Source organism: Carassius gibelio, chromosome B5, assembly GCF_023724105.1.
Source record: "Carassius gibelio isolate Cgi1373 ecotype wild population from Czech Republic chromosome B5, carGib1.2-hapl.c, whole genome shotgun sequence".
Classification (NCBI taxonomy): Eukaryota; Metazoa; Chordata; class Actinopteri; order Cypriniformes; family Cyprinidae; genus Carassius; species Carassius gibelio.
The window spans coordinates 2,801,124-2,818,786 of NC_068400.1; the positions used below are offsets into that span (position 1 = coordinate 2,801,124).

At 49.9% G+C, this 17,663-nt stretch overlaps 2 long non-coding RNA genes across 2 annotated transcripts in view; both read right to left on the reverse strand.

Moving 5' to 3' along the window:
• The window catches only part of LOC127957868 (uncharacterized), a 116,666-nt gene that overhangs the window by 23,228 nt on the left and 75,775 nt on the right, over positions 1-17,663 (reverse strand). The gene's annotated exons all lie outside the window — the stretch shown is intronic.
• Positions 12,711-17,663, reverse strand: part of LOC127957864 (uncharacterized) — a 33,537-nt gene continuing 28,584 nt past the window's right edge. Inside the window, exon 3 of the long non-coding RNA XR_008153875.1 lies at positions 12,711-12,827. This is a non-coding gene — a long non-coding RNA (uncharacterized LOC127957864). The remainder of the gene's footprint in view (positions 12,828-17,663) is intronic.

Sequence of the window (17,663 nt, forward strand, 5' to 3'; positions counted from 1 at the left end):
TAAAGGCATGGGGGTTGGTTTATATAATTCATACTAGCAAGCAGACTTCGGAGTATCATCATTGGCAGTTGCCAAGCCACTCCCTAGCAACCAAACACAGTACCCTAGCAACCGTTTTGCAAGATCTATATCTCTGCATCAGAACATCGTAGAGGCATGGGGGTTGGTTTATATTGACGAGCAGCCTTTGGAGTATCAACATTGGCAGCTTCCAAGCCACTCCATAGCAACCAAATGGAGTACCCTAGCAACCGTTTTGCACGACCTATATCTCTGCATCAGAACATCGTACAGACATGGCGGTTGGATTTTTTGACTCATGCTAGCACACTGGACTTCCAACATGCTAGTCATGCTAGCAGTGATTAGCTACATGCTAATAGTGATTAGCTAAGTGCTCAAATGGGCTAAGAACTCTATAATAACTACATAGTGACCATCTGTGACAACTACCAACCACCTAGTAACATCATAGCAACCACCCAGGAGACCATAGCAACTGCCTAGCAACCAGCCAAAACACCCTAGCAACCGCCTAGCAACACCTTAGCAACCACCCCAAGTACCGTAGCAACTGCCTAGCAACCACCCAGGTTACCCTAGCAACCACCCTAGCAACCACCCCGGGTACCCTAGCAACCACATAGCAACACCCTAGCAACCGCCCCAATTACCCTAGCAACCACCCTGGGTACCTTAGCAACGGCCCTAGCAACCATCATGGGGACCCTAGCAACCGCCCTAGCAACCACCCCGGGTACCCTAGCAACCACATAGCAACACCCTAGCAACCACCCCGATTACCCTAGCAACCACCCTGAGTACCCTAGCAACGGCCCTAGCAACCATCATGGGGACCCTAGCAACCGCCCTAGCAACCACCCCGGGTACCCTAGCAACCACATAGCAACACCCTAGCAACCACCCCGATTACCCTAGCAACCATCCTGGGTACCCTAGCAACGGCCCTAGCAACCATCATGGGGGCCCTAGCAACCGCCCTAGCAACCACCCCGGGTACCCTAGCAACCACATAGCAACACCCTAGCAACCGCCCCGATTACCCTAGCAACCACCCAGGGTACCTTAGCAACCACCTTAGCAACCTCATTGCAACACCCTAGCAACAGAGGGGCGAGTTTTGCCACTGCAAGCACCACTCACATTTTCTTCAGGAAATGTACCTTCTAGTTATTCTTATTCTTCTTATAGATTCCGTACAAATTTCGGCGCGTAACTAGTCCCGCAGTTTTCGTCACAGACCAACGAAACAGGCGTCAAATCGTGCGGCCTAATCGGGAATGGTGTGCTATGACTTTTATAAGCGATCGGGCGTACGATGTTCGTACACCGGACGAAAAATCGGGCGACAAAACCCATAGACAATACATTGCGCCCAACTTTGATGGATCGTAGCTCCGAGAGAGAATTTCGCAGAAACACGTGAATCACCACATTTGGAGAGGCTATCAGGCTGTGCGAGAACATACCCCGCATTGGGGTATAAGTTGTACCCCTGGGGCGCAAGAGCCCCCCAAATTTGCCCCTAATACAAAGTATAGGGAGGGCTTATCCTACTGTGGGACATTACATAGGGATTTTGTATTAAACATAACTCTGGATCACAGTGTCATAGAGACAAGGGGGTGGGCTCATTTGAATCAGGCAACCAATCAGTCTCTCATGATCATTATGAAGCTATCAAGCCACGCCCTAGCAACCATATATAGCACCATAGCAACAAGCTCCATAGACTTCCATTGAAAAATATAAAATTAATAACTTTGGATAGAAGTGTCATAGAAACATGAGGGTGGGCTCGTTTGACTGGGGCAGCAAACGGCCAATCATGTATCTCCTTCAAGACAACCTAGCCACGCCCTAGCAACCATTAAGAGCTACCTAGTAACCTAAATCCAAAGATAGATATCTTAACATCTGAAAGACATAGAAGCATGGGGGTTGGTTTACATTGTCAAGCAGACTTTGAAGTATCATCATTGGCAGCTGAAAGGCCACTCCCTAGCAACCAACCAGAGTACCCTAGCAACCATTTTTCAAGACCAATATCTCCGCATCAGAACATTGTAGAGGCATGGGGGTTGGTTTATATTGGCGAGCAGCCTTTGGAGTATCACCATTGGCAGCTGCCAAGCCACTCCATAGCAACCAAATGGAGTACCCTAGCAACCGTTTTGCACGACCTATATCTCTGCATCAGAACATCATACAGACATGGCGGTTGGATTTTTTGACTCATGCTAGCACACTGGACTTCCAACATGCTAGTCATGCTAGCAGTGATTAGCTACATGCTAATAGTGATTAGCTAAGTGCTCAAATGGGCTAAGAACTCTATAATAACTACATAGTGACCATCTGTGACAACTACCAACCACCTAGTAACCTCATAACAACCACCCTGGTTACCATAGCAACTGCCTAGCAACCACCCCGGGTACCCTAGCAACCACATAGCAACACCCTAGCAACCGCCCCAATTACCCTAGCAACCACCCTGGGTACCTTAGCAACGGCCCTAGCAACCATCATGGGGACCCTAGCAACCACCCCGGGTACCCTAGCAACCACATAGCAACACCCTAGCAACCATCCCGATTACCCTAGCAACCACCCTGAGTACCCTAGCAACGGCCCTAGCAACCATCATGGGGACCCTAGCAACCGCCCTAGCAACCACCCCGGGTACCCTAGCAACCACATAGCAACACCCTTGCAACCACCCCGATTACCCTAGCAACCACCCTGGGTACCCTAGCAACGGCCCTAGCAACCATCATAGGGACCCTAGCAACCGCCCTAGCAACCACCCAGGGTACCCTAGCAACCACATAGCAACACCCTAGCAACCACCCTGGGTACCCTAGTAACGGCCTTAGCAACCATCAAGGGGACCCTAGCAACCGCCCTAGCAACCACCCCGGGTACCCTAGCAACCACATAGCAACACCCTAGCAACCACCCCGATTACCCTAGCAACCACCCTGGGTACCCTAACAACGGCCCTAGCAACCATCATGGGGACCCTAGCAACCACCATAGCAACCAAGTGTACCTTAGCAATGGTCCTACCAACCACACCTTAGCAACAGAGGGGCGAGTTTTGCCACTGCAAGCACCACTCACATTTTCTTCAGGAAATGTACCTTCTAGTTAGTGGTGCTTGCCGGAGGCAAAGCATCACTATTACTATCTCACATACTTATTAGTGGTGCTTGCCGGAGGCAAGGCATCACTATTACTATCTCACATACTTATTATTCTTATACTTATTATTATTCTTCCGCACAAAATTTCGGCGCGTAACTAGTCCCGCAGTTTTTGTCACAGACCAACGAAACAGGCGTCAAATCGTGCGGCCTAATCGGGAATGGTGTGCTATGACTTTTATAAGCGATCGGGCGTACGATGTTCGTACACCGGGCGAAAAAACGGGCGAAAAATCGCATAGACAATGCATTGCGCCCAACTTTGACGGACCGTAACTCCGAGAGAGAATTTCGCAGAAACACGTGAATCACCACATTTGGAGAGGCTATCAGGCTGTGCGAGAGGACACCTCTCAGAGGGGTACAAGTTGTACCCCTGGGGTGCTAGAGACCCCCAAAGTTGCCCCATTGACATAGTATGGTGAGGGATCGCCCATGAAACACTGTGCTTTTCCTACTATGGGAAATTACTTAGGGATTTTGTATTGAACATAACTCTGCATCACAGTGTCATAGAGACAAGGGGGTGGGCTCATTTGAATCAGGCAACCAATCAGTCTCTCAGGATCACTGTGAATCTATCAAGCCACGCCCTAGCAACCATATAGAGCGCCATAGCAACAAGGCCCATAGACTTCCATTGAAAAAGATCAAATGAATAACTTTGGATAGAAGTGTCATAGAAACATGAGGGTGGGCTCGTTTGACTCGGGCAGCAAACGGCCAATCATGTATCACCTTCAAGACAACCTAGCCACGCCCTAGCAACCATTAAGAGCTACCTAGCAACCCAAAGTATAGTGAGATATCTTAACATCTAAAAGACATAGAAGCATGGGGGTTGGTTTATATTAGCAAGCAACCATTGGAGTATCATCATTGGCAGCTGCCAGGCCACACCCTAGCAACCAAACACAGTACCCTAGCAACCATTTTTCAATACCAATATCTCTGCATCAGAACCTCGTAGAGGCATGGGGGTTGGTTTATATTGGCGAGCAGCCTTTGGAGTATCACCATTGGCAGCTGCCAAGCCACTCCATAGCAACCAAACGGAGTACCCTAGCAACCGTTTTGCACGACCTATATCTCTGCATCAGAACATCGTAGAGACATGGCGGTTGGATTTTTTGACTCATGCTAGCAAACTGTACTTCCAACATGCTAGTCATGCTAGCAGTGATTAGCTACATGCTAATAGTGATTAGCTAAGTGCTCAAATGGGCTAAGAACTCTATAATAACTACATAGTGACCATCTGTGACAACTACCAACCACCTAGTAACATCATAGCAACCACCCAGGAGACCATAGCAACTGCCTAGCAACCAGCCAAAACACCCTAGCAACCGCCTAGCAACACCTTAGCAACCACCCCAAGTACCGTAGCAACTGCCTAGCAACCACCCAGGTTACCATAGCAACCGCCCTAGCAACCACCCCGGGTACCCTAGCAACCACATAGCAACACCCTAGCAACCGCCCCGATTACCCTAGCAACCACCCTGGGTACCTTAGCAACGGCCCTAGCAACCATCATGGGGACCCTAGCAACCGACCTAGCAACCACCCCGGGTACCCTAGCAACCGCATAGCAACACCCTAGCAACCGCCCCGATTACCCTAGCAACCACCCTGAGTACCCTAGCAACGGCCCTAGCAACCATCATGGGGACCCTAGCAACCGCCCTAGCAACCACCCCGGGTACCCTAGCAACCACATAGCAACACCCTAGCAACCAGCCAAAACACCCTAGCAACCACCCTGGGTAACCTAGCAACGGCCCTAGCAACCATCATGGGGACCCTAGCAACCGCCCTAGCAACCACCCCGGGTACCCTAGCAACCACATAGCAACACCCTAGCAACCACCCCGATTACCCTAGCAACCACCCTGGGTAACCTAGCAACGGCCCTAGCAACCATCATGGGGACCCTAGCAACCGCCCTAGCAACCACCCCGAGTACCTTAGCAACCACATAGCAAGACCCTAGCAACCATTCAGATTACCCTAGCAACCACCCTGGGTACCTTAGCAACCATCATGGGGACCCTAGCAACCGCCCTAGCAACCACCCAGGGTACCTTAGCAACCACCGTAGCAACCTCATTGCAACAACCTAGCAACAGGGCGCCGAGTTTTGCCACTGCAAGCACCACTCACATTTTCTTCAGGAAATGTACTTTCTAGTTAGTGGTGCTTGCCGGAGGCAAGGCATCACTATTATTATCTCACATACTTATTATTCTTCTTCTTCTAGATCCGTACAAATTTCGGCGCGTAACTAGTCCCGCAGTTTTTGTCACACACCAACGAAACAGGCGTCAAATCGTGCGGCCTAATCGGGAATGGTGTGCTATGACTTTTATAAGCGATCGGGCGTACGATGTTCGTACACCGGGCGAAAAAACGGGCGAAAAATCGCATAGACAATGCATTGCGGCCAACTTTGACGGATCGTAGCTCCGAGAGAGAATTTCGCAGAAACACATGAATCTCCACATTTGGAGAGGCTATCAGGCTGTGCGAGAACATACCCCGCAGTGGGGTATAAGTTGTACCCCTGGGGCGCAAGAGCCCCCCAAAATTGCCCCTAATACAAAGTATAGGGAGGACTTTTCCTGCTATGGGACATTACAAAGGGATTTTGTATTGAACATAACTCAGGATCACAGTGTCATAGAGACAAGGGGGTGGGCTCATTTGAATCAGGCAACCAATCAGTCTCTCAGGATCACTGTGAATCTATCAAGCCACGCCCTAGCAACCATATAGAGCACCATAGCAACAAGCCCCATAGACTTCCATTGAAAAAGATCAAATGAATAACTTTGGATAGAAGTGTCATAGAAACATGAGGGTGGGCTCGTTTGACTCGGGCAGCAAACGGCCAATCACGTATCACCTTCAACACTTCATAGCCACGCCCTAGCAACCATTAAGAGCTACCTAGCAACCCAAAGTATAGAGAGATATCTTAACATCTGAAAGACATAGAAGCATGGGGGTTTGTTTATATTAGCAAGCAACCTTTGGAGTATCATCATTGGCAGCTGCCAGGCCACTCCCTAGCAACCAAACGGAGTACCCTAGCAACCATTTTGCAAGATCTATATCTCCACATCAGAACATCCTAGAGGCATGGGGGTTGGTTTATATTGGCGAGCAGCCTTTGGAGTATCACCATTGGCAGCTGCCAAGCCACTCCATAGCAACCAAACGGAGTACCCTAGCAACCGTTTTGCACGACCTATGTCTCTGCATCAGAACATCGTACAGACATGGCGGTTGGATTTTTTGACTCATGCTAGCACACTGGACTTCCAACATGCTAGTCATGCTAGCAGTGATTAGCTACATGCTAATAGTGATTAGCTAAGTGCTCAAATGGGCTAAGAACTCTATAATAACTACATAGTGACCATCTGTGACAACTACCAACCACCTAGTAACATCATAGCAACCACCCAGGAGACCATAGCAACTGCCTAGCAACCAGCCAAAACACCCTAGCAACCGCCTAGCAACACCTTAGCATCCACCCCAAGTACCGTAGCAACGGCCCTAGCAACCACCCAGGTTACCCTAGCAACCGCCCTAGCAACCATCATGGGGACCCTAGCAACCGCCCTAGCAACCACCCCGGGTACCCTAGCAACCACATAGCAACACCCTAGCAACTGCCCCAATTACCCTAGCAACCACCCTGAGTACCCTAGCAACGGCCCTAGCAACCATCATGGGGACCATAGCAACCGCCCTAGCAACCACCCCGGGTACCCTAGCAACCACATAGCAACACCCTAGCAACCGCCTCGATTACCCTAGCAACCACCCTGAGAACCCTAGCAACGGCCCTAGCAACCATCATGGGGACCCTAGCAACCGCCCTAGCAACCACCCCGGGTACCCTAGCAACCACATAGCAACACCCTAGCAACCATCCCGATTACCCTAGCAACCACCCTGGGTACCTTAGCAACGGCCCTAGCAACCATCATGGGGACCCTAGCAACCGCCCTAGCAACCACCCTGGGTACCCTAGCAACCACATAGCAACACCCTAGCAACCATCCCGATTACCCTAGCAACCACCCTGGGTACCTTAGCAACGGCCCTTGCAACCATCATGGGGACCCTAGCAACCGCCCTAGCAACCACCCCATGTACCCTAGCAACCTCATTGCAACACCCTTGCAACAGAGGGGCGAGTTTTGCCACTGCAAGCACCACTCACATTTTCTTCAGGAAATGTACCTTCTAGTTAGTGGTGCTTGCCGGAGGCAAAGCACTACTACTATTATCTCACATACTTATTATTATTCTGCTTCTTCTTATAGATCCGTACAAATTTCGACGCGTAACTAGTCCCGCAGTTTTTGTCACAGACCAACGAAACAGGCGTCAAATCGTGCGGCCTATACGGGAATGGTGTGCTATGACTTTTATAAGCAATCGGGCGTACGATGTTCGTACACCGGGCGAAATAACGGCCGAAAAATCGCATAGACAATGCATTACGGCCAACTTTGACGGATCGTAGCTCCGAGAGAGAGTTTCGCAGAAACATGTGAATCACCACATTTGGAGAGGCTATGAGGCTGTGCACGATCATACCCCGCAATGGGGTATAAGTTGTACCCCTGGGGCGCAAGAGCCCCCCAAAGTTGCCCCATACTAAGCCAATGGGGAGGGATCGCCCATGAAACAATGTGTTTTTCCTACTGTGGGAAATTACACAGGGATTTTGCATTCAACATAACTATGGATCACATAGTCATAGAGACAAAGGGGTGGGCTCATTTGAATCAGGCAACCAATCAGTCTCTCAAGATCATTATGAAGCTATCAAGCCACGCCCTAGCAACCATATAGAGCACCATAGCAACAAGCTCCATAGACTTCCATTGAAAAAGTTAAAATGAATAACTTTGGATAGAAGTGTCATAGAAACATGAGGGTGGGCTCGTTTGACTCGGGCAGCAAACGGCCAATCATGCATCTCCTTCAAGACAACCTAGCCACGCCCTAGCAACCATTAAGAGCTACCTAGCAACCCAAAGTATAGAGAGATATCTTAACATCTGAAAGACATAGACGCATGGGGGTTGGTTTATATTAGCAAGGAACCATTGGAGTATCATCATTGGCAGCTGCCAGGCCACTCCCTAGCAACCAAACACAGTACCCTAGCAACCGTTTTGCAAGATCTATATCTCGGCATCAGAACATCGTAGAGGCATGGGGGTTGGTTTATATTGGCGAGCAGCCTTTGGAGTATCACCATTGGCAGCTGCCAAGCCACTCCATAGCAACCAAACGGAGTACCCTAGCAACCGTTTTGCACGACCTATATCTCTGCATCAGAACATCGTACAGACATGGCGGTTGGATTTTTTGACTCATGCTAGCACACTGGACTTCCAACATGCTAGTCATTCTAGCAGTGATTAGCTAGATGCTAATAGTGATTAGCTAAGTGCTCAAATGGGCTAAGAACTCTATAATAACTACATAGTGACCATCTGTGACAACTACCAACCACCTAGTAACATCATAGCAACCACCCAGGAGACCATAGCAACTGCCTAGCAACCAGCCAAAACACCCTAGCAACCGCCTAGCAACACCTTAGCAACCACCCCAAGTACCGTAGCAACTGCCTAGCAACCACCCAGGTTACCCTAGCAACCACCCTAGCAACCACCCTAGCAACCACCCCGGGTACCCTAGCAACCACATAGCAACACCCTAGCAAACGCCTCAATGACCCTAGCAACCACCCTGGGTCCCTTAGCAACGGCCCTAGCAACCATCATGGGGACCCTAGCAACCGCCCTAGCAACCACCCCGGGTACCCTAGCAACCACATAGCAACACCCTAGCAACCACCCCGATTACCCTAGCAACCACCCTGAGTACCCTAGCAACGGCCCTAGCAACCATCATGGGGACCCTAGCAACCGCCCTAGCAACCACCCCGGGTACCCTAGCAACCACATAGCAACACCCTAGCAACCACCCCAGTTACCCTAGCAACCACCCTGGGTACCCTAGCAACGGCCCTAGCAACCATCATGGGGACCCTAGCAACCGCCCTAGCAACCATCCCGGGTACCCTAGCAACCACATAGCAACACCCTAGCAACCACCCCGATTACCCTAGCAACCACCCTGGGTACCCTAGCAACGGCCCTAGCAACCATCATAGGGACCCTAGCAACCACCCCGGGTACCCTAGCAACCACACCTTAGCAACAGAGGGGCGAGTTTTGCCACTGCAAGCACCACTCACATTTTCTTCAGGAAATGTACCTTCTAGTTAGTGGTGCTTGCCGGAGGCAAGGCATCACTATTACTATCTCACATACTTATTATTATTATTCTTATTATTCTTCTTCCGCCAAAATTTCGGCGCGTAACTAGTCCCGCAGTTTTCGTCACAGACCCGCAAAAGAGGCGTCAAATCGTGCGGCCTATTCGGGAATGGTGTGCTATGACTTTTATAAGCGATCGGGCGTACGATGTTCGTACACCGGGCGAAATAACGGCCGAAAAATCGCATAGACAATGCATTACGGCCAACTTTGACGGATTGTAGCTCCGAGAGAGAATTTCGCAGAAACATGTGAATCACCACATTTGGAGAGGCTATCAGGCTGTGCGCGATCATACCCCGCAATGGGGTATAAGTTGTACCCCTGGGGCGCAAGAGCCCCCCAAAGTTGCCCCATTCTATGCCAATGGTGAGGGATCGCCCATGAAACAATGTGTTTTTCCTACTGTGGGAAATTACATAGGGATTTTGCATTGAACATAACTCTGCATCACAGTGTCATAGAGACAAGGGGGTGGGCTCATTTGAATCAGGCAACCAATCAGACTCTCATGATCATTATAAAGCTATCAAGCCACGCCCTAGCAACCATATAGAGCACCATAGCAACAAGCCCCATAGACTTCCATTGAAAAAGATCAAATGAATAACTTTGGATAGAAGTGTCATAGAAACATGAGGGTGGGCTCGTTTGACTCGGGCAGCAAACGGCCAATCATGTATCTCCTTCAAGACAACCTAGCCACGCCCTAGCAACCATTAAGAGCTACCTAGCAACCTAAATCCAAAGATAGATATCTTAACATCTGAAAGACATAGAAGCATGGGGGTTGGTTTATATTAGCAAGCAACCATTAGAGTATCATCATTGGCAGCTGCCAGGCCACTCCCTAGCAACCAAACACAGTACCCTAGCAACCGTTTTGCAAGATCTATATCTCTGCATCAGAACATCGTACAGACATGGCGGTTGGATTTTTTGACTCATGCTAGCACACTGGACTTCCAACATGCTAGTCATGCTAGCAATGATTAGCTACATGCTAATACTGATTAGCTAAGAGCTCAAATGGGCTAAGAACTCTATAATAACTACATAGTGACCATCTGTGACAACTACCAACCACCTAGTAACATCATAGCAACCACCCAGGAGACCATAGCAACTGCCTAGCAACCACCCCGGGTACCCTAGCAACCACATAGCAACACCCTAGCAACCGCCCCGATTACCCTAGCAACCACCCTGGGTACCTTAGCAACGGCCCTAGCAACCACCCAGGTTACCATAGCAACCGCCCTAGCAACCACCCCGGGTACCCTAGTAACCACATAGCAACAACCTAGCAACCGCCCCAATCACCCTAGCAACCACCCTGGGTACCTTAGCAACGGCCCTAGCAACCATCACGGGGACCCTAGCAACCGCCCTAGCAACCACCCCGGGTACCCTAGCAACCACATAGCAACACCCTAGCAACCACCCCGATTACCCTAGCAACCACCCTGGGTACCCTAGCAACGGCCCTAGCAACCATCATGGGGACCCTAGCAACCGCCCTAGCAACCACCCCGGGTACCCTAGCAACCACATAGCAACACCCTAGCAACCACTCCGATTACCCAAGCAACCACCCTGGATACCCTAGCAACCGCCCTAGCAACCACCCCGGGTACCCTAGCAACCACACCCTAGCAACAGAGGGGCGAGTTTTGCCACTGCAAGCACCACTCACATTTTCTTCAGGAAATGTACCTTCTAGTTAGTGGTGCTTGCCGGAGGCAAAGCACTACTACTATTATCTCACATACTTATTATTATTATTATTATACTAGATCCGTACAAATTTCGGCGCGTAACTAGTCCCGCAGTTTTTGTCACAGACCAACGAAACAGGCGTCAAATCGTGCGGCCTAATCGGGAATGGTGTGCTATGACTTTTATAAGCGATCGGGCGTACGATGTTCGTACACCGGGCGAAAAAACGGGCGAAAAATCGCATAGACAATGCATTGCGGCCAACTTTGACGGATCGTAGCTCCGAGAGAGAATTTCGCAGAAACACGTGAATCTCCACATTTGGAGAGGCTATCAGGCTGTGCGAGAACATACCCCGCAGTGGGGTATAAGTTGTACCCCTGGGGCGCAAGAGCCCCCCAAAATTGGCCCTAATACAAAGTATAGGGAGGACTTTTCCTGCTATGGGACATTACATAGGGATTTTGTATTGAACATAACTCTGGATCACAGTGTCATAGAGACAAGGGGGTGGGCTCATTTGAATCAGGCAACCAATCAGTCTCTCAGGATCACTGTGAATCTATCAAGCCACGCCCTAGCAACCATATAGAGCACCATAGCAACAAGCCCCATAGACTTCCATTGAAAAAGATAAAATGAATAACTTTGGATAGAAGTGTCATAGAAACATGAGGGTGGGCTCGTTTGACTCGGGGCAGCAAACGGCCAATCATGTATCTCCTTCAAGACAACCTAGCCACGCCCTAGCAACCATTAAGAGCTACCTAGCAACCCAAAGTATAGAGAGATATCTTAACATCTGAAAGACATAGAAGCATGGGGGTTGGTTTATATTAGCAAGCGACCATTGGAGTATCATCATTGGCAGCTGCCAGGCCACTCCCTAGCAACCAAACACAGTACCCTAGCAACCGTTTTGCAAGATCTATATCTCTGCATCAGAACATCGTAGAGGCATGGGGGTTGGTTTATATTGGCGAGCAGCCTTTGGAGTATCACCATTGGCAGCTGCCAAGCCACTCCATAGCAACCAAACGGAGTACCCTAGCAACCGTTTTGCACGACCTATATCTCTGCATCAGAACATCGCACAGACATGGCGGTTGGATTTTTTGACTCATGCTAGCACACTGGACTTCCAACATGCTAGTCATGCTAGCAGTGATTAGCTACATGCTAATAGTGATTAGCTAAGTGCTCAAATGGGCTAAGAACTCTATAATAACTACATAGTGACCATCTGTGACAACTACCAACCACCTAGTAACATCATAGCAACCACCCAGGAGACCATAGCAACTGCCTAGCAACCACCCCGGGTACCCTAGCAACCGCCTAGCAACACCTTAGCAACCACCCCAAGTACCGTAGCAACTGCCTAGCAACCACCCAGGTTACCATAGCAACCGCCCTAGCAACCACCTCGGGTACCCTAGCAACCACATAGCAACACCCTAGCAACCGCCCCAATCACCCTAGCAACCACCCTGGGTACCTTAGCAACGGCCCTAGCAACCATCATGGGGACCCTAGCAACCGCCCTAGCAACCACCCCGGGTACCCTAGCAACCACATAGCAACACCCTAGCAACCGCCCCAATTACCCTAGCAACCACCCTGGGTACCTTAGCAACGGCCCTAGCAACCATCATGGGGACCCTAGCAACCACCCCGGGTACCCTAGCAACCACATAGCAACACCCTAGCAACCACCCCGATTACCCTAGCAACCACCCTGAGTACCCTAGCAACGGCCCTAGCAACCATCATGGGGACCCTAGCAACCGCCCTAGCAACCACCCCAGGAACCCTAGCAACCACCGTGGGTACCCTAGCAACCACATAGCAACACCCTAGCAACAACCCCAATTACCCTAGCAACCACCCTGAGTACCCTAGCAACGGCCCTAGCAACCATCCTGGGGACCCTAGCAACCACCCAGATTACCCTAGCAACCACCGAGGGTACCTTAGGAACCATCATGGGGACCCTAGCAACCGCCCTAGCAACCACCCAGGGTACCTTAGCAACCACTGTAGCAACCTCATTGCAACAGCCTAGCAACAGAGGGGCGAGTTTTGCCACTGCAAGCACCACTCACATTTTCTTCAGGAAATGTACCTTCTAGTTAGTGGTGCTTGCCGGAGGCAAGGCAACACTATTACTATCTCACATACTTATTATTAGTGGTGCTTGCCGGAGGCAAAGCACTACTACTATTATCTCACATACTTATTATTATTCTGCTTCTTCTTATAGATCCGTACAAATTTCGACGCGTAACTAGTCCCGCAGTTTTTGTCACAGACCAACGAAACAGGCGTCAAATCGTGCGGCCTATACGGGAATGGTGTGCTATGACTTTTATAAGCAATCGGGCGTACGATGTTCGTACACCGGGCGAAATAACGGCCGAAAAATCGCATAGACAATGCATTACGGCCAACTTTGACGGATCGTAGCTCCGAGAGAGAGTTTCGCAGAAACATGTGAATCACCACATTTGGAGAGGCTATGAGGCTGTGCACGATCATACCCCGCAATGGGGTATAAGTTGTACCCCTGGGGCGCAAGAGCCCCCCAAAGTTGCCCCATACTAAGCCAATGGGGAGGGATCGCCCATGAAACAATGTGTTTTTCCTACTGTGGGAAATTACACAGGGATTTTGCATTCAACATAACTATGGATCACATAGTCATAGAGACAAAGGGGTGGGCTCATTTGAATCAGGCAACCAATCAGTCTCTCAAGATCATTATGAAGCTATCAAGCCACGCCCTAGCAACCATATAGAGCACCATAGCAACAAGCTCCATAGACTTCCATTGAAAAAGTTAAAATGAATAACTTTGGATAGAAGTGTCATAGAAACATGAGGGTGGGCTCGTTTGACTCGGGCAGCAAACGGCCAATCATGCATCTCCTTCAAGACAACCTAGCCACGCCCTAGCAACCATTAAGAGCTACCTAGCAACCCAAAGTATAGAGAGATATCTTAACATCTGAAAGACATAGACGCATGGGGGTTGGTTTATATTAGCAAGGAACCATTGGAGTATCATCATTGGCAGCTGCCAGGCCACTCCCTAGCAACCAAACACAGTACCCTAGCAACCGTTTTGCAAGATCTATATCTCGGCATCAGAACATCGTAGAGGCATGGGGGTTGGTTTATATTGGCGAGCAGCCTTTGGAGTATCACCATTGGCAGCTGCCAAGCCACTCCATAGCAACCAAACGGAGTACCCTAGCAACCGTTTTGCACGACCTATATCTCTGCATCAGAACATCGTACAGACATGGCGGTTGGATTTTTTGACTCATGCTAGCACACTGGACTTCCAACATGCTAGTCATTCTAGCAGTGATTAGCTAGATGCTAATAGTGATTAGCTAAGTGCTCAAATGGGCTAAGAACTCTATAATAACTACATAGTGACCATCTGTGACAACTACCAACCACCTAGTAACATCATAGCAACCACCCAGGAGACCATAGCAACTGCCTAGCAACCAGCCAAAACACCCTAGCAACCGCCTAGCAACACCTTAGCAACCACCCCAAGTACCGTAGCAACTGCCTAGCAACCACCCAGGTTACCCTAGCAACCACCCTAGCAACCACCCTAGCAACCACCCCGGGTACCCTAGCAACCACATAGCAACACCCTAGCAAACGCCTCAATGACCCTAGCAACCACCCTGGGTCCCTTAGCAACGGCCCTAGCAACCATCATGGGGACCCTAGCAACCGCCCTAGCAACCACCCCGGGTACCCTAGCAACCACATAGCAACACCCTAGCAACCACCCCGATTACCCTAGCAACCACCCTGAGTACCCTAGCAACGGCCCTAGCAACCATCATGGGGACCCTAGCAACCGCCCTAGCAACCACCCCGGGTACCCTAGCAACCACATAGCAACACCCTAGCAACCACCCCAGTTACCCTAGCAACCACCCTGGGTACCCTAGCAACGGCCCTAGCAACCATCATGGGGACCCTAGCAACCGCCCTAGCAACCATCCCGGGTACCCTAGCAACCACATAGCAACACCCTAGCAACCACCCCGATTACCCTAGCAACCACCCTGGGTACCCTAGCAACGGCCCTAGCAACCATCATAGGGACCCTAGCAACCACCCCGGGTACCCTAGCAACCACACCTTAGCAACAGAGGGGCGAGTTTTGCCACTGCAAGCACCACTCACATTTTCTTCAGGAAATGTACCTTCTAGTTATTATTATTATTCTTCTTACTTCTTCCGTACAAAACTTCGGCGCGTAACTCGTCCCGCAGTTTTTGTCACAGACCAACAAAACAGGCGTCAAATCGTGCGGCCTATTGAGGAGAAGGGTGCTATGACTTTTATAAGCGATCGGGCGTACGATTTTCGTACAGCGGGCGAAAAATCGCCCGAAAAACGTCCCATAGGAAATGCATTACGGAAAACTTTGACAGACCGTAGCTCCAAGAGAGAATTTCGCAGAAACACGTGAATCACCACATTTGGAGAGGCTATCAGGCTGTGCGAGAACATACCCCGCAGTGGGGTATAAGTTGTACCCCTGGGGCGCAAGGGCCCCCCAAATTTGCCCCATAGACATATTATGGTGAGGGATCGCCCATGAAACAGTGTGTTTTTCCTACTATGGGAAATTACATAGGGATTTTGTAATGTGCATAACTCAGGATCACAGTGTCATAGAGACAAGGGGGTGGGCTCATTTGAATCAGGCAACCAATCAGAATCTCAGGATCATTATGCAGCTATCAAGCCACGCCCTAGCAACCATATAGAGCACCATAGCAACAAGCCCCATAGACTTCCATTGAAAAAGATCAAATGAATAACTTTGGATAGAAGTGTCATAGAAACATGAGGGTGGGCTCGTTTGACTCGGGGCAGCAAACGGCCAATCATGTATCTCCTTCAAGACAACCTAGCCACGCCCTAGCAACCATTAAGAGCTACCTAGCAACCCAAAGTATAGAGAGATATCTTAACATCTGAAAGACATAGAAGCATGGGGGTTGGTTTATATTAGCAAGCGACCATTGGAGTATCATCATTGGCAGCTGCCAGGCCACTCCCTAGCAACCAAACACAGTACCCTAGCAACCGTTTTGCAAGATCTATATCTCTGCATCAGAACATCGTAGAGGCATGGGGGTTGGTTTATATTGGCGAGCAGCCTCGGAGTATCACCATTGGCAGCTGCCAAGCCACTCCATAGCAACCAAATGAAGTACCCTAGCAACCGTTTTGCACGACCTATATCTCTGCATCAGAACATCGTACAGACATGGCGGTTGGATTTTTTGACTCATGCTAGCACACTGGACTTCCAACATGCTAGTCATGCTAGCAGTGATTAGCTACATGCTAATAGTGATTAGCTAAGTGCTCAAATGGGTTAAGAACTCTATAATAACTACATAGTGACCATCTGTGACAACTACCAACCACCTAGAAACATCATAGCAACCACCCAGGAGACCATAGCAACCGCCCTAGCAACCACCCCAGGTACCCTAGCAACCACATAGCAACACCCTAGCAACCGCCCCAATTACCCTAGCAACCACCCTGGGTACCTTAGCAACGGCCCTAGCAACCATCATGGGGACCCTAGCAACCGCCCTAGCAACCACCCCGGGTACCCTAGCAACCACATAGCAACACCCTAGCAACCACCCCGATTACCCTAGCAACCACCCTGAGTACCCTAGCAACGGCCCTAGCAACCATCATGGGGACCCTAGCAACCGCCCTAGCAACCACCCCTGGTACCCTAGCAACCACATAGCAACACCCTAGCAACCACCCCGATTACCCTAGCAACCACCCTGAGTACCCTAGCAACGGCCCTAGCAACCATCATGGGGACCCTAGCAACCACCCCTGGTACCCTAGCAACCACATAGCAACACCCTAGCAACCACCCCGATTACCCTAGCAACCACCCTGGGTAGCCTAGCAACAGCCCCAGCAACCATCATAGGGACCCTAGCAACCGCCCTAGCAACCACCCCGGGTACCCTAGCAACCACACCCTAGCAACAGAGGGGCGAGTTTTGCCACTGCAAGCACCACTCACATTTTCTTCAGGAAATGTACCTTCTAGTTAGTGGTGCTTGCCGGAGGCAAGGCAACACTATTACTATCTCACATACTTATTATTATTATTATTATTATTCTTACTTCTTCCGTACAAAACTTCGGCGCGTAACTCGTCCCGCAGTTTTTGTCACAGACCAACAAAACAGGCGTCAAATCGTGCGGCCTATTGAGGAGAAGGGTGCTATGACTTTTATAAGCGATC